Below are 27,763 nucleotides of genomic sequence, written 5' to 3' on the forward strand. Positions count from 1 at the left end.
AAAAGTCATTTAACAAGTATATAAGTGTAAGGTTACAGTTCAGGCGTTGATTTATCTCTTCTGGGCTATTTAGAAATACAGTAGTAAAGTTGAAGAGAAAGAAAGTTAAACGGCTTTTTAAAAAATTTAACATTAAGAAAAAAAAAAGACTACATGCCTCAGTCCATTTACAAAAAAAGAAAAATGACAAGCAAAATCTGGGAGCGTATGAGATTTCCTAAATTACATTAGGAAACCAAAATTGGATTTAATGCTGTTTTCCTCAACCCTCACTTAGCATTTTGTAAACAGATCATTTCATTAAGTCCTTTTGTTTCTTCTCTCGCCTTTGCTGAAACAAGGACTTTTTATTGACTGATTCTCATTGAAATGAATTGGAACAGTAGAGTTTAACACAACACGTTATTACCTCCTTTTTTTCACAATTCCAAAATGACTAGTGTGGCTCTAGTTTGCATATCTGGTGGGAGGACTTAGTTAAACTAGAGAGATCTTGAGAGAGATTAAAATATTTTATTATAAAGAGATATAATAAAAATTAATATTAAAAATCATACCTACACTGAATCATGCCTTACTAAAATTCTTGTCTAATTGCTCAGTTTTTTAACCTGACATCCTTTTATAATTGCTGCCTTTGCTACTTAAAATGATGTATTTCTGAGGTTGATATCATCAAAGACATGTGTGGTATTGTGCAAGAGATTCAATATAGCTAATCATTAAAACCAACCATAAGTCTACTTTCCCCTTAACAAATTAATTTATAATATTTTAATTAATATATAGTTTTCATATCTGTGGGTTCTCCAATGCTATACTTCTTTTTTTAACGTAAAAGAATGCCAGCTACTCTGCAATACACAAAACTTTGCTCTGCTTTTTATATAGTCATATAAATAAATAAATAAAATTCTCTGTGTGAAAAGACATTTATGATAAACAGTAAATACCACAAAAATGACAGCTACTGTCACATATTCAAAAGTAGATTCTGAACTTAATCATCTTCTTTAACGGATTACAATTAATAAAGTATTAAATAGCCCGATTTTGATCATTTCAGGTTAAAATAAGACTAGACTGATCACATTTTAAACATTAATTTGGAAGACAAAGATGTCTTTCATAAAATCTAGCAGCTTGTTTAAATTAAAAAATAAATTTCATCATTTAATTTTTGAACTCTAAACTATATTTTATAATTTCAACATATGATTTTTCTTTCCTGGACTTTATTTCCTATGATTATTTAAAGTGTAAGAATTTTGGTAACCAAGCCCAAAAAATATTTTGTAGGTATCAGAGGGTCAGTATGTATTTGAATCTCTGCTTAATGTTTAAAAATATCTATGAGAAGAAAAAGTATGTTTGGCTGTAACTTTTTCTTTAAGAAGGAATCTAAAATAATGAAGACTGCATTTGTTACTAGGTGTGTTTATTATACAGATTAAGTTTCCAAAAGACACTCAGCTCTCAAAATTCTAAAATCACTTTATAATTCTTGCAGAAAGTTTAGTGTGATATATTAAAAATCTTTCTACAATATCATAGCTTTTTTCCCTGATAATTAGAACAGTGCTCAACTGGCATTTTTAAGATATTTTATTTTGGGTTTTGCCTTTTAATGGTATAAAGCTTCTTTCAAAATCAGCCTTTGATAGTATTTGATTTTCTTAAATTGAATTTAAGCTGCCTCTATCAAGTCTCTTTTTGAGCTCAGAATATGCTTTTTATTTCAGGACTGATAAGCTGGAAAATGTGACTATGGCAGCACAGACCTGGGGCACCAGAGGGCAGACTGTGCAGAGACCTAAGAGGCCTCTTTAAGGGTCGTGATGGAACCATAAAGGACACCATAATAGCTCTCATTTTATGTATTGAGCCATATTTGCACAACAATTCCATTATAATAGAGAGATAATCTTTGGAAGTAATTTTTAAAACAGCAAATGTATAAATGCTGAGTCTCAAGTAAAAGAAAACAATTTTCCTGAGCCAAATGTCTTTCATAAGAGATTTCAATGGTCATTTGATTCTGTCTTAAGGATAATTTGACCTTATGATTCACCCATTTCTTCAGTACATGTCTCAAATATAATTGTTTTCATTTGAAGTTAAAGAAAATAGAACAGCTAAATAACCCTTTGTGATTTGCTTTACTGCATTGTAGTGCTTTGGTCTAACCAAAGAAAACTCTTCAGCATGCAATTATTAGTATTAAAATTGATGCCTCCAAGAGTTCAATATCAACTATGCACACAAAAAAAATCACATACTGAGAATAATGCTGACTCCAGATCTTCTTTACATTTTTATATATTCCTTGCAATATAGCTATTTAAGTCCAGCAAGCTAGATCACACTCAGTCTTTGAATCTAGAGATGGTATTATCTTTATATAATGTAATAAAGTTCAATAAATGCCTATTGAATTCAATATGATTTAATTTCTTTGATTTTTATCAATATTTCAATAAAGATATACTGCAGATAGCAATTTTCATTGCAAAATAATTTTGGAGTTTCTGACAAAGATAAAATGTATAAAATATTATGTAGTCTATGATGCATGGTATTTATAGAAGACCAGACCTGTGTCATTTCATATATACAAAGTATAGGATGTATTACTATACAACATCACTAGACAGAAAGAGTAAAATTAGAATATAAGAGAAGCTACACCAAGACAAGTATTTTATGTATTAGTGCATCATCTCATTCATTATAACACTTTCAGAGATGAAGACTCAGGGGCTTAGATGAGTTAAGAAACTTTCCCCAAAAAGCTAAGGTGAAGGGGATTTATTTTAAAAGGTCATTTTAACATGTTGCTGCTGTGTACCGTCCACCTGACAGTCACTGTGCTAAAGCACATTGTGGGCATCTGTGGACGAGATGCACGAGCTCCCTACTATCTGGAAACACACATTCTAGTAACTTATAGACAAATGCACAAGAAAATATGCAGTAATAGTGATAAGTCTTATAAAGGGCTTCCCTGGTGCCTCAGACGGTAAAGAATCCACCTGCAATGCAGGAGACCTGCCTTCAGTTCCTGGGTTGGGACAATCCCCTGAAGGAGGGCATGGCAACTCACTCCAGTACTCTTGCCTGGAGAATCCCCATGGACAGAGGTGCCTGGTGGGCCACAGACCATAGGGCCCCAAAGAGTCAGACACGACTGAGCAACTAAGCACGCATACATATTATAAAGGGAATCAAGATAATTTTCAGTCAATAAACAAATCTGTCTCCAAGGTAATGGCAAACATCTTATTATTTTGAGCCTAAATTCAGGCATTTACGTTTATTTCTATTCCATTTAATCCTGGATAGTTTAGTCAGTTTTCCCCAGATTTTAACTTCCTTTTGATTCCCAAAGTGTTTACTTTTTGAAAAGCCTGTGGTCACGCAGAACACACCACTCATGCCACCAGCAGTCAGTGCAGACCGCATTCAACTTTTGCAGACTCACTTTATTCTTCAGAATTTAAACTGCTACTTCAATCTTCTCCCTAAAAGAGAACTGATTTTTTATTTGCAACTGATTCCACTAAACGTCATCCAATGCTGTCATTTTTTAAATTATTTTTTATTAGAGTATGTGAAAGTGAAAGTGTTAGACTCTTTGCCATCCCATGGACTGCAGCCCGCCAGGCTCCTCTGTCCCTGGAAATTCCAGGGAAGAATACTGGAGTGGGTTGCCATTCCCTTCTCCAGCGGATCTTCCCTACCCAGGGATCAAACCCAGGTCTCCTGCATTGCAGGCAAATTCTTTACCATCTGAGTTTCCAGGGAAGCCCCTTATTGGAGTCTAGTTGCTTTACAATGTTGTGTTAGTTTCAACTATACAGCAAAGTGAATTAGCTATATGTAAACATACATCTCTGGAGAAGGCAATGGCACCCCACTCCAGTACTCTTGCCTGGAGAGTCCCATGGACAGAGGAGCCTGGAGGGCTGCAGTCCATGGGGTCGCTAAGGGTCAGACACGACTGAGCAACTTCTTTCACTTTTCACTTTCATGCATTGGAGAAGGAAATGGCAACCCACTCCAGTGTTCTTGCCTGGAGAATCCCAGGGACAGGGGAGCCTGGTGGGCAGCCGTCTATGGGGTCACACAGAGTCGGACAGGACTAAAGTGACTTTGCAGCAGCAGCAGCAGCAAACATAAATCTCTCTTTTTTTGGATTTCCCGGAGCACTGAGTAGACTTCCCTGAGCTGTACAGTAGCTTCTCATTAGTTATCTATTTTGTGTATGTGCGTGTGTGTGCTCAGATGCTCAGTCATGTCCGATTCTTTGTGACTGCATGGATTGCAGCCCACCAGGCTCCTCTGTCCATGAGGTGTTTCAGGCAAGAATACTGGAGTGGGTTGCCATGCCCTCCCGGGGATCTTCCTGATGCAGGAATTGAAACTTCATCTCTTACATCTCTTGAAATGTCAGGTGGATTTTTTACCACTAGCGCCACATGGGAAGCTCAGCTATTTTATACACAGTATCAATAGTGTATGCGTGTCAATGCCAATCTCCCAATTCATCCCACTCCCCTCGTTCCCCCTTGGTGTCCATACATTTTTTTCGCTGTCTATGTGTCTATTTCTGCTTTGCAAATAAAATCATCTATATGATTTTCTTGATTCCACACGTATGTGTTAATATACATTTGGTTTCCTCTTTCTGACTTACTTCACCCTGTATGACAGTCTCTATGTCATTCCATACTGTATTCATTTCCTCCCTTCTAGGCTGCTATTCACTTGATCTTGCATCTTTTATCACAAAACCATTGCGATGGTTGCATTTCTTCAACATTTATTAAATGTCTACTGTGCCCCCATTATTCTAAACATTTTTCTTTGCAATTGTACCTTGTGTAGTTCTCCGACTTTATAAAGAAGAGTATTCCTGCCATTACTATTTTACAAATCAGGAAAATGAGAAGCAGAGAAGTTCCCAAGATCATACACTAGGAAGTGACAAAGCCTGGACTTAGAAGAAGGTGGTTAAGAGATTTTACTGTTAGTTTCATGTCTCAGAGTTTTTTTTATAACACTGGAGCCATCTTCCATTTTAAAAGGAATGACCATAGAATCAGGCCTTCCCTTCCCAGTTTTCCTAAAGTTTAGGGTATAGGTTAAATTGCATTCAGTGTACCTACCCATAGTTGTTGTAAGTTCTAAGCCGAGATTACACCCTCATAGGTGTCTAAACACCACTTCTTCAAGTCTTATTTCACTGAAAGGGAGACTGGAAGAACAGAAAGGCAGGGCATTTGCTGTGCGGGCATCCAGAGTTGCCTTCAAATCTAGCTCTGCTGTTTACCAGCTGTGTTACTTAGGCAATTTATATAATTTCCCTAGACCTGGCTATTCCTTTTTTCTCATTGAGGATAATACATATCTCAGGAGGTTGCCATGGGAATCAATCTAATACACGAAAGTGGTTTGGTACATGCTTTGCTCTTAGTAATTTTGACTCTATTTTATTTGGAATTAAGATTGTACTGGCAATTCTTTTCATTATTTCTTAAAAATCTGAGAGAGAAAAGTTTCCAAAATTAAGCCAAGTTTTATCAAATGCTCTGTTATTTGGCTTTTTGATTTATCATAGTTTGCGGAAAGTCAGTCATATAGTTATTCATCATTCATTTGCTTATCTACTCAACAAGCAAGGCAGTGATCAAGCAGTTATAATAGAACCATTATACCAGGCTCTGTTCTAAGCAACAGGATTTCAGTGGTATGTGAGAGATGGTGCCTACTATCAAGAAGTTCGCATTCATAAAATGTGATCACAAGTATAAGAGAAGTCAGCAAAGGAGCTGAGCTTATGTTAATATCTACAGTGTGTAGAATTATTGACCTCCTCTCTTTCAAGATGGTCTGCCGTTAATAGTTCCCTCAATTCAGTTTCGATGGTAAAGTTAAAAAGTTTATATACATGTCCTTCTAAGATCTATTTCATCTCGAAACACTATGCCTCTGTAATCATGTCATGGCTGGTTCTCTTTCTTTTTATTCCTACTTAAATGCCATCTACCATATTTCCAGTCAAAGGTTTATAAAATTTACTGGAAGTAGAATGACTTATTTTCAACTGGTATCACTTTTTACTCCTTCCATTAGGTCAATTTGTACACATGTGCACATAGTATTGTTTGAATTATTGTCCAATTTACCTTATGCCTTGCTGAAGGTATAAGTTTTATAATAGATCATTGGCTCTACTTTTCCTAATGATTTCTGGGGAACTCCTATACCCCTTTTTCTATTTTCTTCAGTTTTACCTATTATTTCTCAAAGAGTTATATTTTATAGTATATCCTGGGCATTTCCCCCAATATCTCTTAAATGTTATTAAAGTAGCAATTCTGCTACAAACTAAGTTGGGCTGAATATGTCTAGAGGATAATCAACAACAGGATACTTAAGTCATTGCAATGTGGGGAGCATTCAATTTAGATATGAAAACATTGAAAATTCAACCTTCAACCATAGTATCCCTGGTCTGAATCTCTAGAAAAAGTTAAGGAAGAACAATTGCATACACTATTACACCACAAAGGCAGAGCCTTGGTGACCTGCAAGCACAGCCTAACCTATATATAAGAAACACACAAATTTTTTTAGCATTCAGTTCAGTTCAGTCGCTCAGTCGTGTCCAACTCTTTGTGACCCCATGAATCGCAGCACACCAGGCCTCCCTGTCCATCACCAACTCCCAGAGTTCACTCAGATTCACGTCCATCGAGTCAGTGATGCCATGCAGCCATCTCATCCTCTGTCGTCCCCTTCTCCTCCTGCCCCCAATCCCTCCCAGCATCACAGTCTTTTCCAATGAGTCAACTCTTCGCATGAGGTGGCCAAAGTACTGGAGTTTCAGCTTTAGCATCATTCCTTCCAAAGAAATCCCAGGGCTGATCTCCTTTAAGATGGACTGGTTGGATCTCCTTGCAGTCCAAGGGACTCTCAAGAGTCTTCTCCAACACCACAGTTCAAAAGCATCAATTCTTCGGTGCTCAGCTTTCTTCACAGTCCAACTCTCACATCCATACATAACCACTGGAAAAACTGTAGCCTTGACTAGACGGATCTTTGTTGGTAAAGTAATGTCTCTGCTTTTTAATATGCTATCTAGGTTGGTCACAACTTTCCTTTCAAGGAGTAAGCATCTTTTAATTTCATGGCTGCAATCATCATCTGCAGTGATTTTGGAGCCCAAAAAAATAAAGTCTGGCACTGTTTCCACTGTTTCCCCATCTATTTCCCATGAAGTGATGGGACCAGATGCCATGATCTTCGTTTTCTGAATGTTGAGTTTTAAGCCAACTTTTTCACTCTCCTCTTTCACCTTCATCAAAAGGCTTCTTAGTTCCTCTTCACTTTCTGCCATAAATCCTATATTCTGTTATTCTTTCCTTCCATTGCACTTTTGCCACATTGATTGTTTATCAACTGCCTCTTATCCTTGTATGTAAACTTCACAAGGAGAAGAAAGTGTAATTGCTACTACTCTGCTAGAGCATCCTTAAATACTCACTGAATAGATGGCATGAGTTGGATAATATAGTACTGAAACTATGATGAGATTACTGTGCTTGAGTTATTATCATGTAGCATTTGGAGAGACACTTGTTAAAGGAGATACAATTTTAACATTCTAGAGCAAAGTAGTTTTACAATTATTTTATAATTTTAGAGTTGACATTGAGTCACAATTACCACGGTGTGGCTCTTGTTTGCAATATGACCCTTCACCTTGGAAAAAAATATGTTTATTCTCACAGAAACCTTGCTGCTATATCCACAAAATAATGAGTAGTCTATAGAATGCAGACTTGAAGCTAAAGTTTCCTTTCATTCTTTCATTTTCTCTCATCCTTAATCAACAATTTCATTTGTGAAACTGTTTTCTATTGAGTGTGTACTGTGTGCCAGACACTGAGAACAGAGCACTGTAAATGCAGAAAAGAGAGATATAATCACAGCTCTTGGGTATTTTTTCACTGAGTAAGATGAAAAGATCAACAAAGGAGGCAGAGTGCAGAAAAGTAAATACACCACAGAATTATAGCAAAGCAAGGAAGAAGGGAGCCATAGAGAACAGGAGTATCAGAGAGCTCCTCCAGATGGAGATAGTTAATAAATCGAGTTCTTAAAATCAATCGAAGTTTTACAGGATGATCAAAATAATCAAGTTCTAACATGTCCACAATGACTTATTTACCAGGTGGACTAGCTACTTCCACTAATTAAATTTGATTCTGGGCAATCTGACTCATGTTTAATGTACAGGTTCTTTGTTCTCATACTAAAGAACAACCTGTAATCCATGAGTCGTGTTTTAAATGTAAATGCCAACAATACTTCTGTTTATTATTTACTTCATGTAGTTCATTTAATTCATGTTAGTTCAGCAGCACAATGAGAACATTAAACCACATTTTTTAGCCACTCCTCCCTACAAATAAACATTTATTTCCTTACTGACTTCTAACTCTGAAAGGTATCAATCTATACTTCTTATGACCATCTTCGTTTAACTAAATCTAGACTTTTTTCATTGTTTTCAAAACTTCCACCTTTTTTTCTCTCTTTTTAATTTTCTATTTTTGTTTAAAAGCCATCGAACAGTTTACTCTTATCTCCTCACCATTGAAATTGCTGTTAATTAACTAATGAACTAATATTTAATTTCTTCTGAAAATAAACTTGATCAAAGTTTTCACTGTAATCCATAAGAATCACGTTTATGCATTTGTTAGGACCTACGACTACACATTTATTACAGAGAACTACTAAGAAAGTAAACATCCTGATAAACTTTTCCAATATATTCAGTAAAAAGAAGTATATGGTCTTCAGTCAGCCATCATTTGTTCCTTAATTACTGGTTTCAACAAAAAATTATATCTTACTAATTCTTTCAGTAAAGATCATGAGTCTGAAGAATGTAAAAAGTACCTTTTCTACCCTGATCAAGCATTCAGCTTCTTTCTTCTCTGTTTACTATCTCCTTGAATAAGTCACATCTATTCCAAACTTTTCAAAAATGTCTCTTTGTGTTTCAGTAAAAGCCTCCCTACCTACCTTCAGGGCATGGCTGAAGCTCACTTGGTGAACAGAGCAACTGCCATTGAAACCCAGAGATGAAGATCCCAGCCTTTGTTCTCCACTTTGTAGCCACATGATAGTACATAAGCAACTTATTTTTCTACATTTTCCTGGGCCTGAGAGTTGGCAAATGAGAAAAATAGATGAGGTCATCTCTAAAATCCCTTATGGTTCCTGTATTTTATAATCCCATTATAAATCACCCTTAATTACAAGGGCCTTCGGGTTCTGTGTAGTTAAATTTATTTTGGGCTTTTATTTTTGTTGTTGTCTTATTTTTCTGTGTGTTTATTTTCCTGTAATCACTTTGATGGATACAAGCCCCTTCATTTGTCCTTTGCAAAGCTGCATAATCTTTAGCAATTAAATTAGTCAAGCTGATATAACTCATGGCCTCCTTCATGCTAGAAATTTTTATGTAAATTTTGTACAACTAGAGACTTGAATTATGAAAATTTCATAAAGTTCAATTTTACTCTTATGCGTGGCATTCTTTTTACTCTGGAATTTTATTGATGGTTTCAAGTTTGCCTGAGCCAATGGCTCAGAGCACCATCTAAAAAAAAAAAAAAAAAAACTCAGGAAGTGGTATTTATATTTGTCCTGGCCTTGAATTCACGCTGTGTGTCTCATAAAGCAACCTAGCATGAGACATGAGACGAAGGGATACTCCTATCAAACAACTGCTCAGAGAGAAGTGCGTGTGATCTCAGTCCAGTTCAGAGCAGAGAGTTGTCCACCTTGCAAAACTCTCCGCTCAGTGGAAATGATCATCCTATTTGTTGTCAGTCTCATCCAAGAAGTTCAATACTGAATGGACCTATGAACGATATTAGTCCTTTAAACCTTCAAAGGGCCTCCTGTGCATCAAAGACAGGCCCTTGTCACCTGACCCCACCAGTTCATGAATGATGATCTTTTTAAGGCCCTTAAGTCAGCTTTAAAAGAGAGCGCTAAAGTAGGATTTCATAAAACAGAACTGGGAAAATTGGAAAGAGGAAAACATTGAGAGGGTCTAACATTGCAGGGCTTGAAGGCATTATTCTTCTTTTGCTGTATTAAGCAACCCAGTTTTAAATGACCAAGTAGAGACCAAAACAATAGCAACAAAATAAGGAATATTTTTAAGGAATGGTTTACTTTAGAAGATATTTTAACATCTTTATTAAACCAAAATAGAGTAATTCAACACCAAAAGAAATGTAATTTGGGTTCTTACAGAATGTATTATTTATATAAATTGTAGGGACTTGATATCTGCTTAGTGATAATGATGATACTAGTGATCATTTTTATTATGAAATAATATAAAACAAAACACTTTAAAAGGAAGTTTCTCCCTTGAGTATAGGAGATTACCCTTTTTAATTATCATTTTTAAAAGTTTTAGGATTGTTATTAAGAAATATATATTAATTTATAACACAAGAATAAAATTAGCTAACCATGTTTATAGAATCACTGATATAAAGAAAAATGTTGGCTGAGGACTTAAATAATTACCCTAAATTTAGAAGATTAAAGCCAAAGCTAATTTAATGTGGTCATATTATTTCCCATCTGAATCTTAAATAAATTATATAACCTATTCTAAGACATATTCCATCCTTTGAAACAAATTTTGATGCAATCACTTAAATAGTAAAACTCCTTTTGCCTTCTTTGAAAAATGTTGTGCATGTTTTCTGGGGTTTTTGTTGTTGTTGTTGTTTGTTTTAGTTTAAAAAATTATGTACTATAGTTAAAATATCATAGCCTTGTAGATTTCAGTTTGGTGACCAACTGGAGCTTTTGCCTCTCAGGACTTTTTCAGATTTTTATTTTTTACTTTTTTCCTTCTTTTGCTTGATCTTTCTTTGTTTTTCCTTTCTCTTAGTTTCACTGCATGATAAATTCTGGATTATGTCTCACTGAAGCTTCAACACTACTTTTAACAAAGTGGCTGAACTTTTAACCTTTGAGCCCAACACTCTTTAAACTATCACCAATATCCATTGTACTTTTTTTCTGTAGTTCTGTGTCAGCTATAGGGAGGTTAAGCCTTTTAGTATTTAGGACCTTATTTACCCAGGTTCCTTGTAATGGCCAACAGAGAGGATTTAATTCTTTACTGGTCTTTCTCAAAATTCTTGGAAAAATAAAATCCTGAGGCCGCTAACTGTCCATACTACTCAATCGTGCTACTTGATTGGTAATTAGTCTGCAAAACTAAGGAGTTCCTCGGTGTCAGTTTTCAATAGAAAGTCACTTATTTATAACCAGGCTTCAAATTTCCAACACAAAGGATGATTTTTGTTTAACCAGGTCATCTTACAGCATCCCAGCTCATCCTCCTCAGCAATGCATTCCCCTGCAAGGCAGCACAATCAGCATTTTCTAGAATTCCATAGCCAAACAGCTAGGATGCTTTCCAGATGCTCAAAAGGAAAGAACTTTTTTTTTTTAATGTAGAATTTATACTTACATATTCCTCTTTGTACCATTACAAACATTCATAAAATGTTACTCCAAGCTATGTCCTTGTATGAGGAGCCAAAAATCTGGCAGTTCTCTGTCTTATTTGTTAGAGGAATAATTTGATAAGCAGCGAACACTAGAGGGGGAGCTTACGCGTTCAGGAGACAGCTTCAGACTCTATGGGAGAGGATGAGACTGACACTAGAGCTTCCACAAGCCAGACTAGGACTTGGTCAGCCATGGCTAGGAAGTCAAAAGGTCAAGAATGGTAGGTGGCCAACTTATTGCCATTTTCCAAAAAGGCAGGGAATCATAAGCAGACTTGAGAAATTCAGTAGCTGCTCATGCCAAGATATGGAATATTTTAAAGACCCCTCTGGAGGCAGTTTTAACAAGAGAAGTAGGATTACAGAGACTTCCCTCCCTTTACTACGACAGTCTGTCATTTAAATGTCTAAGGAATGATGGAATGAATTATCATAAAATTTTGACAAATTTGATGGCTCAAGCGAAAAAGGGAAATAGGCATTCTGATTATTAGGTTCTAATAAGACATGACATTTAAAATGAATTTACATGGTAGTTAGACCTTTGTATTTTTCTTCTCTGATTAAAAAAACACAGATTATTTCCTTTGAAAAGAAAAGAACTTATTTCAGTTTCTCTTCTCTCTAGTTTAATGATTATAAATTCTATTTTAATTCATATATCTTTATCCTCCATAACCATAATCTGTTTGCTTTCCACAATTTGCCTGAGCTTAACAAATCTTAAAATGTATCTTGCTAGCATGTAGACTATTTTAGTAGACATATTTAGTAGAATTTTAGTTAAAAAAATATAAGCAGCCCTCTCATTTGTTATTAGCTTATTTTTTCTGTATTACATTACAAAACAGTAGATAAGTCTTATTGATTTAAAAGAACAAACTGCATTTTCCAAAATGAAAAAAAAGCAATAAAAGGGGATTAACCAAAGTATTGAAAAACAAAATTAATTTTCTCTGATCTCAACTCTGCTTCTTTACAACCAAGGAGCAAGTTCTGTTTATAATAAACTATTTCATTAACCCACATGAGCAATCTCTGATATGATGTTTATATCATTTACTGAAGAATCAAACTTTTTTGAAAAAAAAAAAACAAAACGGGGATAGTTCAATCACAATTAGTCACCCTTGAAAACCCCTTGAACTTTTAGTTTAAAACTGAAATAGCTGGAGACATTTCCCAACTATGTTCTTATTAATACAATAAGAATATTATTTCTTTACAAAAAACTAAAAGAAATACGAAACACTTCAAAAAACACTTCTGGAATGTTTTTCATTGTGTCAGACTTTGACAACTATAAGTGAAGTAGAAAGAAACACTTGATTTTAGTGAATAAACTATATAAGGGTGATGTAACTGATCAAAATTTGACTTTTCCTAAAATTACTTATACAAACAGAGGAATGTTATTTAATAAGATTATTTCCCCTGGTATATTAAAATGTGGATATATTTTTTGCTTTCCAAGGGATTTCCTAGAACTGGGTGACTAGATTTTTTAATTTCTCTTCTGATTCCAGTAGTGTTATTCCCCAGAGGTTTGTTTAAGGCTAAGAGGTATCTCGCACAGGTGTGGATAGCAATTGTTACTTAAACATTTTTATTTATAAACAAATAATAGAGCAGAGGGAATATGGATTAAATATAGTAAGTGTAAGTTTCTACAGTTTCATATCACAAAAGCCAACTATTGGGCTACCCAGTAAAATTCTATCTTGAGGTTTCTGGTCTGGCCCACAGGCAACAGTGCAAATTTTGAGCGTGACAACACAGTGGTCACACTTTCCCGGAGCTCAGAGTTTGCAGCTTTGGAGTCAGGCAGTTGGGATGGGAAGATGAACTGGCCACAAAAATGCCGATTTCCCCTTGTACTGTCAGGACTAGAACCATCTGGTTACTCAGAAGAGGTGTTCAGTTAACCATTTGTGGTCCCATCAAAGAAAGAAAAATTGTCATGTTAAAAAAAAAAAAAATGCTTCTAAATCCCTTGGGAGTATTAATTAAGCTTTACCAAAATATTTTAATCCCTCAAGTCAAATAAAAAAGTAGATGCTCAGTGCTCAGTTGCTTCAGTCATGTCCGACTGTTTGCGACCCTATGGACTATACCCCTCCAGAGTATTCTCTGTGCTTGGGATTTTCCAAGAAAGAATACTGGAGTGGGTTGCCGTTTCCTACTCCAGGGATCTTCCAAACCCAGGGATCGAACCCATATCTCTTCTGTCTCCTGCACTGGCGCTAGCACCAGCCAATGCACCACTAGCTCACCTGGACGCTGATACAAAGGGGATTGAGACTGTGAGTAAACATGATACACTTGGAAACTATATCCAACATAAACAAGACCTGGCTCAAGTCCTTTGATTTGTTTGGTGCTTGATCTTTCCAATCAAGTGTATTTTCCAATATTTGTTTTATGTTTCAGGTGACTTAATTCCCGTAAATCTTGGATTTTCAAAAATTTTCCCAAATTGACTTAAACGTACTCTAATTCTAACTTTAAGTTTTATAAGACAAGTAAATGTATTCTTGTTTTATTTCTTCCATTTCCATTTTGTATTTTAGGAATTTGAAAATGATTAAAATAAAAAATCATATATGTGATATGTATTTTCATTTTGTGAGTTTCATTTTTTATTATATATTAAATGCATTCTTCTTTTAACTTTATTGTGTCACAATTGCAGGGAGGAAGATGTTACAACTAAATTATCAGTATATGTCTAAATATGATTCAGACACATAAAATAAGATTCAGACCTAGAAGTACAAGTGGGAGAAGATAAAGTATGATACCTGATTTTAAAAATAGTTTAATAGAAAATTAATAGTTAAGTATTATATTCACTTGACAGAGAAGAATCAATAACCTTTCATGAAGTTTGATGTTTTCCTTACTCAGAAGAATGCATCAGTGTAAATGTCTCTGCTAATAACTAGCAATATAGCATGGAAATCCATGTCTACATTCTTCCTTCAAGGGTTTTATAATTCATTTTCAACATTTCATGAAAATAACATGCTGTTTGCTCTGTGTCCTACTAATGATATATTTTACTTTGAAACATAGATAGGACCAGAATGAGAGAAAGAAAGAAAAAGAGTAAGAATATACTTACAAAGGTGGAAAATAACAAAAACCAATTGTAAAAGATTTGAAATCAAATGATGAATTTTTTAAGTACTTCATATAATTGAAACCAGGTATCTACATAGAACTGTGTTAGAAAATGTAGTTAACAAGATAGGAATGTATATGTCTTTAATATTAGGTTGTTCTCACAGAGGCTCATGCTTTGATTAACCAATCCATTGACTCAGTAAACAAAAACATACTGATATACCACACAATATACCTAACTCTGACTTACTACAAACCAGACAAGAAAGACAACCACTATTATGAAGCTTACAATATAATAGGGTTTCAGATAAGTAAATGGACAAGTATGATAAAGCAAGAGTAGGCTATTATTGGTACTCCAGTATTCTTGGGCTTCCCTGGTGGCTCAGCTGGTAAAGAATCCACCTGCAATGAGGGAGACCTGGGTTTGATCCCTGGATTGAGAAGATCGCATGGAGAAAGGAATGGCTTCCCACTCCAGTATCCTGGCCTGGAGAATTCCATGGACTGTATAATCCGTGAGGTTGAAAAGAGTCAGACACGAATGAGAGACTTTCACTTTCACTAGGAAGAACAACTTATCCAGATTTCAGAAATCAAAAAAGATTTTGAAGGGAAGTGCCGAAACTGTCCTGAATGGATGAAAATAATTAAATAATTATAGAAGGAAAGGGGGTGGGGTTGAAAGGAATACTTGGGGAAAATGAACAAGAGAGTGCAAGGGAGGGAATGATGGGAGAATGGTAGATTAACAAATTTGTTAGCTACAAATGAGCCCAGCTTTACCTGGGAGTAGTGGAGAGCTGTCAAACACTTGCAAGCAGGGGAATGATCTAAAATGATTTGCATTTTAGAAAGCTTGTCCTCACAATGTGGAAAATGGACTGAAAAACAACAAAATTATAGGCAAACAATTCATGTGGGAAGGATAACTGTGGTCTAACCTAAATCAGTGATAGGAATTACAGAGAAAAGCAGCCCTGTCTGGCAGCTAGTTAGAAGGTAGAGTGGATGGAGGTTTGTCTTGGATTAGATGTGATAGAAACGGAAAAAAGTAATCAAGGTTATAAACAATATATTAATTACACCAAATGATCTCACTGCTACATTTAATGTGCTTATATGAGCCAACTGACTATAACCCCAAATATGCTGAGATGATACCATAAGGAAGCACATGGCATAAACAAGTTTATTCACCTATATATTCTCCATAATCTTAAACACCAGGATAATATTTTGACATGCAATCAAATTTGCTTACTTTAGCGAGAATATGATTTTTTGTAACCACTTCAGTTTTACTAGAAATTTCTGAGTTAAGAGAGAATTACATCTATTTTTCATTAAATTATGTAAAGCAAAGACGTCCCCAAAATAAGAACAATTGTGGCATACTTAGAATCATAAATACTTGCCAACTGATGAACCACAGAGAAAATACTTGATAATGAGTAATCCTTCTTCCAACCTTAAAAAAATGGCAGTATTGAATCAAAAGCACTTTAGAAACAAATATTTACACATTTGTGCTTGTATAATTATTCATATAGGTATATATGGAAATGTTTGCATTATACCTTTTAATTTAGTCCTATTTCCTTACTCATTCAATAAACTATTATTTTATGAGATATATGCAAACATGCAAGTTATTTAATATAAAAGTCAAAAGGATTAGCTGGCTTATTAGATTCCCTCATTTCAGGATTATTAGTTTTAAGCATTGCTGCAGAAAGAGAGAGACAAAGAGAGGAATCTAATTTTCACCAAATAATTCACCTGCATTCTGAAAAACAGACCGAGGAAAACTTGAGAATATCTAGACAATAGCAAAAGTAGAAATTTACCTAGAATAATTGATCACAGAACTTATAGTTTTGACAGGAGTGCATCCCTAGTTTTTTTAAAAGTGTAATCCTGTGATCTGGCAGATTTTTTTTTCCATAGTAAACATCCCCAGTGATTAAGGAAGAGAGTACATGAGACAGGGTTAGGGCGTGAGTCAAGATGTGGAGTGTGGCATTCTGTTAATTTCCTATCTTTGATTTGGATGTCTAATGCCTTCTTTTCTGATGAAGAAAATAATTTCAGTGCCCTTATCCCTTTAACTACTTATATCCCTCTAGTCCTTCCAGTAGTCCTTCTAGGAGTCCTTCCAGGCATCAAGCCAAATATTAAGAGAAAAAAGATGCTGCATATATTTGCCAGTTCATAATATTTCTTTAATATTCTCAAACCCAAGTACATCTAAAATTGTAATTGCGAAAAAAAAAAAATCTATAAAACATCAAACATATTTAGCCTGTTGTTAAAAATCAAGTTGACTGAGACTACCAGCCATGCAAAAAATGCTAGGTAAAATTTATGGTATGGAAAAGTTGCCATTCCAAGATTTGTTAAGATTTCCATGTTATTTAACAAAATCTTCCCTGGTGGCTCAGACGGTAAAGCGTCTGCCTGCAATGTGGGAGACCTGGGTTTGATCCCGGGGTCAGGAAGATGCCCTGGAGAAGGAAATGGCAACCCACTCCAGTACTCTTGCCTGGAAAATTCCATGGATGGAGGAGCCTGGTGGGCTACAGTCCATGGAGTCTCAAAGAGTTGGACACAACTGAGCAACTTCACTTTTACTTTCCTATAGGCAGGATACCATAGGTTCTGGTTTTCCTGGCACAATCCACAGTATGTCTGTTCTCTGGCTTTACTAATAATAGTTCTCTTTCATTCTGAAAATGTATAAATTTGAATGACAAAATATGTGGTTACCTTACTAATAGAACTTTAGCACCATAGATGCTCGAACAATATCAGTATATAGTGCTCTAAGAAGGATGTCATTATTTGGACATAATGATAAAGGGACATGAGGTTCAATATTAATCATAGGTTTTGATATTGTACTGCTTCTAGGAAATCACATTTAATAAACAAGGAAGTTAGAAATATCAAAATTGTGTAAACAAAGCAGTGAGTATGCATGCTTCATGCAGCTTGTGAAAATAACACTCTATGCCACTTAACCTTTATGGATTATTTTCACGACTGCATTATTTATAAGAAAGTTCAGTAAGTGAATCCCAAGAGGATCTCTGACTCAGGTGTCCATATATGGTGGTTGTTGGGGATTTCTAGTAGTTCTCATGAAGCCTGAGGAGAATGTTTCCCATCAGTGAATGACACTATCTTTTGCTATTCAGCACAAAATTTTAGAATTCAGAATCTCATTTTGTATTAGTAACCCATTGGGAGGTGCTACTTGCATTATTCTTTGCTCATCCATATAAGTCAGCTAGTTAAATGGTACAGAAGAGGAAACACGTTTTATGAAATTTGAAAATCTAAAGTGAAATTGATAAAGAATTGATTTAAAAAAAAGAAGAAGAATTGAAAGTACCCAAAAGACCCAGTAAAATTGGTGGCTTGCAATGTGTTAAATGTGTTTATTTGCACTTTCAAAGTTCAGATTTCCTCATACATTTTCATACTGATGGAGATAAAATGCTAAAGTCTTAAATCCCTCTATGCCATGCTGAGTTGCTAAGGGCTGTTGAGTTTTTGTTATTTCTCCTCTCGAGTTAGCTCTGATTACGCCTGCTGAGTGAAAAATTTGTATTTGCCGACAGAAATAGGAACCACCCCACGTGCACTTGCACTCAGCAAATGCTCCAATATATCACAAAGATTTGCTCAACCCACCTTCAGAGGCCAAATCGAGCATGTTATTTTCTGTTTAGATCTGATTCTGGAGCCTATCAGTCAGGAGTGTTTTCCAATCTCTGATTAAAGCAAGGCCTACAAAGCTGGAAGTGTTCACACACAGTCTCATTAGAGTGCTGGATAGAGTGACCCAGGCCTTCTAGCACAAAGCTCTGAGTGAACTTCAAATATGAGAGTGCATCAATCAAATCCAAGCAAGGCTTTTATGTCATTTTTCTACTTTGCCTTTAAAGTCCTATAGGAATGCCCTTTCCAGCTGTACAGCCGAAAAGCATTCAATAGAAACAAAAAAGCAAAGACCCTCAACCCCCTGCCCCCTCCAAATGGGTATGGTTTTACCTCCCCCACCAGGCACTAGAGAGTCCTCTGTGCGTTTAAATTATTTAGCATGTTCAACAATGCAATGAAGAGTACATTCGCATCACTCAATGGCTCTGTATTAATTATTTCAACCCATATGAAAACGAAACCAATAAAGTCAAAGGCAATGAGATTGCATATGATATATCTTAAATATAGGTAGTGGAGAGATTGGGTAAAAGTAAAACAATGCTCAAGGAGGCTTTTCATTCCTAGCCCCCAACCCTAACCCCCAACTTCACTTCTTTCTTTCTTTGTGTTGACTTATACCACTAAGAAAACAAACAAACAAAAAAAGCAAAGGAATAAAATCACAGAGGAACATCAAGAATCTTGGCAGGAAAGATGATAAGGCATAAGTCAGAGAAAGAGGAGTCAGGCATTTAGTTAATGTTTCTTCTATACACAGCTCAGGGCACTAGAGTCATTTTCAAAAATAGATCTTTAAAAGATAAGCAAAAAAGCAAAACAATATAAATTTGCCCACTAATATCATTAGAGGAAAATGCATTCATGCAGTTAGTAGTGATTATTAAATTTAGGTACTTTTGCTTCCCACATCAGGCCAAAAAAACATTATAACACAAGTAACATCAGTATGAATTAAATAAAATGAGGCTTTTGAAGCTTGAAAATAAAATAATTTAAAAGGAGAAAATAAATCTCTCCTACCATATAGATAAAGTTTTCTGAATTTTGTGCTCCTCTTTAACCAAGTGAATTGTTCACCTACTCAAGATATCCTATGTTTATCCAGTTAGTAATAGCAATCTACTGGAAATACAGTGTACATCAGAATATTGGGCACATACATGGCTTATTCAAGGGAATTCCCTGTATGCATACATTTGTTTCCATTTCTAAACTTTACTAAATGTGAGGCAAATACTACCCACATATAGCACTTCACCCACCCAAATATATTACAGCCTGTAAAAGAGTGTTTGAATTTAGAGCAATATATATTTTTTAATTTAGCATGTGTTTCTTTACAGGGCTTCAGATGTTTGGAAGAATTATGCAGATTTTATAAATGAGTACTAGAGCATTATGCTACTTGATAGTGCCCCATCTGCACTTTCCCTGTAGTGTTTGACGGGGCATCTGTGTAAATTGCTTTTTTTTTTTTTTTTAATTAGTTTATTGCATAAAACTTAATACACTACCTGATGAAAAACTTGTTCATTTCAGCACTTCCCCTGCTAGAGTTGATATTCATCTTTAGTTCTAGTGAAGACTAACATCTTCCTTTGTAGACTTCTAAACTGAAATAATAAAATAATGCTTTTTCCCTCTTTATTTATAGAGCATAATAACACTATGCTTATATGACAATAAATATTAAGAGCAAGTGTGCTCATTCATTCAGTTGTGTCTGACTCTTTGTGAGTACACGGACTGTAGCCTGCCAGGCTCCTCTGTCCACACACTTTTCCAGGCAAGAATACTGCAGTGGCTGCCATTTCCTTCTCCAGGGGATCTTCCCAACCCAGGAATCGAACCCACGTCCCTCATGTCCCTTGCAATGCCAGGCAGATTTTTTACCACTGTGCCATCTGGATTATTTAAGAGTTTAAGTAATAATTTCAGTTGATCGCCCCAGTATTTCATATATTTTGTCATAGCTTCCCAACTAAAATATTTTCTAATATGTTTTCCAGGGATATGTTAAAAAAAAATACTTTAAAAAACTTCCCTAGGGAACAGATACACTGAGTCATGAAGTGTGTGCTGCCAATCTTTCTTTTCTCTCTAGGGTATGTTTGCCTCTAATTCAGTTGTTTAAATTAATGTCAACCTAGGAGCAAAAATCTTGATGAAACTACAAAACAAAACAAATTATAAAATCAGTTTTCATTTGCCTGTATCTTGTTTAGAAAATATAATAGAAATCCTAGATGATAAACTAAGTTTTTCAAGTTCATCTCAATACTTATTCTCTGGAGAAGCAACACAAACTAAAGGAAACAGACACCCAGGACAGATAGGAGAGTTTCTGGAAACATTTGATGGGCAATATAGATTATTGGTTGGGGCTTTCTTGGTGGCTCAGGCAGTAAAGAATCTGCCGGCATTGCAGGAGACCTAGGTTCGATCCCTGGGTTGGGAAGATCCCCTGGAGAAGGAAATGGCAGCCCACTCCAGTATTCTTGACTGGAAAATTGTATGGACAGAGAAACCTGACAGGCTACAGTCCAAAAGTTCACAAAGAGCTGGACACGACTGAGCAACTAAGACACACACACATACACACAGAGATCATTGGTTAAGGGCCTAAGTTCTGAATGCAACCTATGTGAGTTGTATAATTGTGAATTTTTTTTACAAATTTATACTCCAATTTCTTTATTTTCAAAATGATTTCCTATGGTATTTACCACACAGAATCATTGTGAGTATTAAATAAGTTGATACTTGTCAGTGTATAAACAATTTCTGGCAAGTAACAATTGCTCAAAAAATGTTATCTCTTTCAAAGTAGGTTTTGGTGAGAATAGCTATTTTGCTAAAAACATAAGCTCACATTACATCTGAGGTTATGAAAAAGAGTAACTCTTACTTTTTCAAAACTTAAAATCCTTATTTTATGAAACATTTAATTCAAGAAGACTTATATGTAAGATATACTGTTTTTTTAAAATAACCAAGAGGACAAAAAAGGCAACTATTACTTTTTCAAAAATTAAATACTTATTTTATGAAACATTTAATTCAAGAAGACTTATATGTAAGATATATTCTTTTTTTAAAATAACCAAGAGGACAATCCTCTCTAAAACTACTTTTTATTTCATGAATCTTTCAGATTGAAGTCTTAACACAGTCTTCCAGTTTTGAATTGTATAACTTTAGAGCTATTTATTTCTTTTCCCACATTATGGTCAGCATATAGGTAAGCTCCATATGTTTTAAATAGTATACTACGTAAACAACTTTTTCCACTTATAAGCTGTATAAATTATTTATCCAATGAGGTTAACTATTTATTTAGTGGGCACTGATGTTATAATTGATCTATAACATTACATACTAATATTTGTGCCCTGTTATTTTCTCTGTCAAATATATTTTTTTAAAAAAAGAAGAATATAGATAGATTTTGATACTGAATTTACCTTATCTAAAAATTTGGAAAGCCCATCAATGAGGTGTACCCTTGGAATTTAGAAAGTTTTAATATATGAAAATCAAAACGTCAACTACTCTGAATTGGAGCAAACTGAATCATTAATTAAACCCTCACACTGTATAAATATATAAAAGTGTAGTAAGCTCCATGAATGTTCTTAGACTCACATATAATATATATTACATCCAGTAGCATAAAAAGTTTAAAAGTTACTTATTCTGTATGATAAAAATATTTATATGCATCTTGCCTCAAGATTTAAAGTATAAAGGTTTCCAGCAGTTGCTTAACACTCAAGGGAAGAAAAAAACCATCAGTTTGATACTAGTTATGAAAACTGTTGACGAAAGACTATTTCATAGTTACGGTTGACCTTTTCCTTGTGGAAGATGATACTTAGTACAATCTTAGTTGTGAGGCAATAATACTTTAGCAGTGTTTTCCCACGTAAATGTACAGTTACTCCAAAATCTAGTCTCCACATTTCCTCTATTTTGAAGTATGCTCACCTTCACAAAGGCCAGAAAATAAAAATCACACACACATACACACATACACCATGCACCTCGGAAAGTTAAAAATCAGATAAAATGTTCTTCAATTTTTCATGCCTAGTTTGGAAGATTTGTCATAGGTAATATTTTATAAATATCAAATCTACATGTGATTTTCCAGCCATTGAAGATTCTTAATGGTATAGGAGACTGAGAATTACTCAGTTTTCCCTTGATAGAATAAAAAAGTTATTAATCACATACCTTTCTTGGGTATTCCATGTTATTCTATAAGAGCTAGTTAAAGATACACAGATTCCAGTTTTACAATATAAGTGTTACAAACAAATACTATTTGGGGAAGTTTAGATCAGATTGATTTTTCTGAGCTTTATTCTACCTACTTGACAAGATATCCAAGATTTTTCGTAAATATGTTAAAGTTAATACCCTTTTCTCTGAGAGCAAAGGAAGTCATAATCACAGCTATGAAATCATACCCATGGACTATCAAACATGGTTAATTTTTCTTTCCTTAATAAAATCTTCCCCATCATTTAAGTTTTAGCTTTCTTAACTTTTTTTAAGATGGCATACCTTTTCTAAAACAGTACCCAATTTTATATTTATAAAAACAGAATTCTTTGCCTACATTCATTGTTATTATTACGACTACTTTTATCCAAGGGGTAAAAAAAGAAACCAATATTTCAAAAACAGAAGGTCGTGTAGAGAAATTTGAATCGGTCAAATGAGAGGTGAAATTCATACACTGGCAGGAGTCCTGACAAAGCAAAAAGTATCCAGTCAAACAAAGACTTTCCCAAATTTGCTAATCATTATTTTTTAGACCAAGTTTCCACCCACCTACCCCCACCATTGTATCAAGTTGAAGTGTCTGAAAGAAGATAGACCCCAAAGCGCAGTTTAAAATGCTTTAATTTTTTTTTAATGTGATACTGTCCTTTTTAAGGGTTCTTTCATATGTGATCAGTCAGAGATACTGACTTTTGTGAGTTAACACAAAAGTGAAATAGCACTTTTAAGTGCTGTCTCTCTTTGGAGATTTAATGTGCTTTGTAATATCTCTGAGATCAGTCAGGGAGAGACGAGAAAAAAGAAATTTGATTTTGAGTCTGGACCAAAGCTCGGTGACTTGAGAGGCACCTAAACATAATGAAAAGGAAGAAGTTTCAAAGAGAAAGTTGGCAGCTATGACCAGAATCCGCAGGGCTAGCAGCACTGACATCAACCAGAGGCAGATTTAGAGGGGTACCCTATGATCTCGCTTGATACCATTGACACTTCAAGACCCAGTTTCATTGGGGAACAGTCCAGTAAAAGAACACCTCCAAAGGACACAGCATGGTTGCGGTATTGAGAAAGACATGAAAATGCCAGCACCAAGGGCCTAAAGCTGTCCTTTTCTCCTCCAAAGATCACATATATCTGGGGAAAGCAAAAGTCAACATCTGAAACCTGCTTTTTCAAGCTTGACTTGAATGATATAAAGTTGGCCGTATAATAGCTAGATGCTTACCTTTCTGACCTAGGTTTGGTCTAAAGTAAGAACAAGTTATTAGCTGATTCCTAGTAGTCTTCACTTACCTCCTGGTGAATAACTTTCTACTCTAGTTTTTTTTTTAATTATTTAATTAAAGTAACTGTCAGCTAAATTTGTGTCAAATACTGAAAATCAGCACAGAACGCTCTGATCACTTTGCTGTTTCCAGTGTTTTCAAAGATCTCTGTATTTCTGCTAACAGTTCTGAAGGTTGAAATTGATGCCCAAGTAGCTATGTATGAAATGCAAATTCTAAGTTGGGCATAAATAGTATCTGAACAAATAATGACAACATTAATCTGTGAATGAAAGAAATCATACAGATATTTTAACATAGAATGTGTATGTTGACAAAAGGGGTGGGTGCTTGAGTTCCATGGAACTTTAGGACACTTATACAGCATAAGAAAACAAAAATCTAGAACAATTATATTAATTATACATTGGATTTTAAAATTACGGATCAAATGGATGCATCATGATGATATGCATTCTAAATTGGCATCTGTCCCCAGTTATGTATAAGGCTAAATTAGAATTGAATTATGGTTTATAGAAGGCTTTACAAATTTGCTTATGTAAGAACTTTGTTCAAAATGAAAGAATTATTTGTCAAAATAACTAAAGGAAAAATATCACTTTCAGTCTAGGTGCTCAGACAATTAAAGGAAAGAAATGATAATTACCATTTCGAATATCTTTATGCTCAACTTCAATAGAAGATACCGAATTCTCTGTCTGTCTCCTGTATGATCACTGCCTTCAGTATATAATTTTGGATATATCTTCATGACAGCAACATATCTGATTAATTTGATATAAAAATCAGGTAAATTTAGTGAAAAAAATGAGTATAATGTCTTCTTTCATAGAACAGTAATTGAACTTTAATGTTTTAGGAGACTATCTTAGCATTTTCTGGACACTTTGAAAGCTCTTTAAACAAACAACAGTTTCAAAAGACTGAAAACTCCCATACAGTAAAATCATCACTACACCTTTAGTATTAGCCAAGGCATCTATTTTGTGAAACCAATTCTAAAGGAATTCCTAAGGAATCAACATTTTTTGAGGTAACAGAAGTTCTATTTCTATTAATTATTAAATGAAGTGAGATGTAAATATGTGACTTTAGTCACGGTCATGAACTAAATTTACAGAATTCCAGTCCTTATTGTCAAAGTTCAAACAAGATTGTCTGATGGCATTATAAATATTGGCAAAGAAAACATAATCATTCAAAAAAGTACCAGAAATTAATCTATTGGAAAGATATTTACTAATATAGAGTATGTGGTTATTTACAAATGAGTGTTATATGTCAATGATATAGTTCACATAAGTTAAAATGTGAAAGTACTCTTTTGTACATTATAAGTACTTAAAATAAATCTTACCACCTAGCATTCCAAACCCTTCTGTCTCTTTAGGTATTTCTCTCATCAAATCTAAACAAATATCTTATCCTCACATGGAATACCTACACTAAATATAATCCTTGGCTCTGTTTTTTGTTTTAAAGTTATCTTGCTGGTCTTTACAGAGCTCCCACATCCAGGGGCCACACAGCCTATAATTTTGATCATACATCAATATTAGTAAACCAAAATTCTATCAAAAATAAAACACTGTTAGTTTGAGACATCTTTTCTATCTCTCACTCTAGTTTTTACACAGCTAGTCTATGATTTTCCTATGAATAGATCTATGTTTCTTTGTTAAAAAAAATTTATTAAGTCATTCACATGTGTTGATAAATATAAACCCCCATGAAGAAATATGAGAAAAATCCTATGGCAAACATTGGGAGTAATACATATTACTGTCTTTTCTGCTCATATATGATTATGTATCTTCATAAATGTATCTATAGGAATGTCAATGTCAATTATTCCACTCCACAAATATTTATTTAAATTCTACCATATACCAGGTTCTGAGGATTCAGAAATGATCAAATCTGATGAAGTTATTCTTCCCATGGAGTATACAATTGAGTGGGGGGAGACAGAATATGTTAAGTAGTAATAAATTTTTTATATAAAATGAAGGCAAGACACAAGAATAACAAGGGACTGGAATGGATCCATTTATTATATGATTCAGCTGGTGTTAATAAAACTATCTTTCTCATTATCATGACACCCCGCCAGTGAATAAGTTTTGTTTTGCCTAAAGTATAGAGTTGAAGGAAATAACCAGGGAACTTTATCCAGGAAATCTAATTGTCATTCTATCAGTTTTATAAGACTTCAAATGACCTAAAATATTCCTAATGATAAAACATTAAAAGTCTAATTCAACTAACATTTAGTGGGTAGGATTATGCTACATGATTTAACTTGCATATACATACCCTCTTATTTAAGATTTTCCTAGTCATTTGATGCTTATTATTGTATAAGTCATTGTACTCAATACTCTACAAAACATGTCACCTGACAAGTTAACAGTCTAGCCCTTAAATATCTTCAATTGCTAGTTTGTAGAATGCTTCATTATAAGGCAATACAATTATTAGACTAGTATTTACCTATATCTTCTCTTTAGTTTGGTGGTATCTCAGGTTTTGGAAGGAAAAATGGCTCTACTGGTTTTTAAAAGGTCCAGTTAGGAATCAATTTCTGCGTTCCAATTTTTTAAATATTGATAGTTTTACTTCAAAATTTCTGTCTATCAAATGATTCCTGGTTTCAAATTAAACATGACTCTTGAAATACCGTCCTTCTTGCTTTCACAAAATAATGTTTTTTTTACTAATATATGCAGTATGATAAAAATTCTAGAAATTTAAATATTTTCAGTTCTTTTCAATATTATCCATCAATAAAGAAAAATTCACTGTCACAAATTTCTCTCAAATTCATATTACTTAAGTAGTCTGAAAGTGAAAGTGTTAGTCATTCAGTCATGTCTGGCTTTTTGCAACCCCTTGGATTATGGCTTGCCAGGTTCCTCTGTCCATGGGATTTTCCAGGCAAGAATACTGCACTGGGTTTCCATTCCCTTCCCCAGGGGATCATTCCAACCCAGGGACTGAACCTGGGTCTCCCTCATTGCAGGCAGATTTTTTACCATCTGAGCTACCAGGGGGAAATACTTAAGTAGTCTATATAGTTACAAAAGTATGATTCTCATCACTTGTGATTACTGTTTTTAAAGTATACCAGTATATATTTTCACGAGGTTAGTTAGTAAGCCCCTAACTTTTCATGAGGACTACTGGAAAAAGAAACAAAAATGGCAAGAACAGCTACTCCATAAATAAATTTGAGGGCCAGCTATTCTGGGTAAATATTGAAGTGAAATTTTTCTTCAAATCTTTATTATCACAAAGTTATATTAAATAATTGCGTATGGGAGCTCTACATCCTATAAGCAATGGTTGCTATGAAACTTGTTTATAATTTTAAGACCAACTATATTCAGTACAGAATTCCGTGATTGCATGGAAAACTTTCCATATGTACCACCTACTCCTTTCTATGGTCTTTAAGGCCATTAGAACACATTTTTTTGAGGAGTTTAATTTGAGTCTAAATCTTCAGCTCCTTCAGAGGACACTTGAGAAGGTATGGAAGAAGCTCTATTTCAATTTGTTACTTGCAATATCTTTTTGTGGCATAGAGGAGAGAAATGGATGCAATTTCTCAAATGAGAGTTCTAAAAATATGAGCTATTGGCCCAATTTAATTCTAATTTCATTGATAGCTTAAACACCAGCTTTTATTATGAGAAA

The 27,763-nt window shown here is 34.6% G+C and overlaps 1 long non-coding RNA gene across 2 annotated transcripts in view; it reads right to left on the reverse strand.

The window, feature by feature from the left end:
* LOC147369966 (uncharacterized) overlaps nucleotides 1-27,763 on the reverse strand; it is an 88,647-nt gene that overhangs the window by 31,994 nt on the left and 28,890 nt on the right. The window contains exon 4 of one of the 2 annotated variants that reach the window (XR_015168248.1): nucleotides 24,711-24,828. The exons of the other annotated variant lie outside the window; for it this stretch is intronic. This is a non-coding gene — a long non-coding RNA (uncharacterized LOC147369966). The remainder of the gene's footprint in view (nucleotides 1-24,710; nucleotides 24,829-27,763) is intronic. 2 annotated transcript variants of the gene reach the window in all.

The sequence above is a fragment of the Bos grunniens genome, chromosome 7 (assembly GCF_055505025.1).
Source record: "Bos grunniens cultivar Pamir isolate PY7600 chromosome 7, Bosgru_T2T1.0, whole genome shotgun sequence".
Lineage (NCBI taxonomy): Eukaryota > Metazoa > Chordata > Mammalia > Artiodactyla > Bovidae > Bos > Bos grunniens.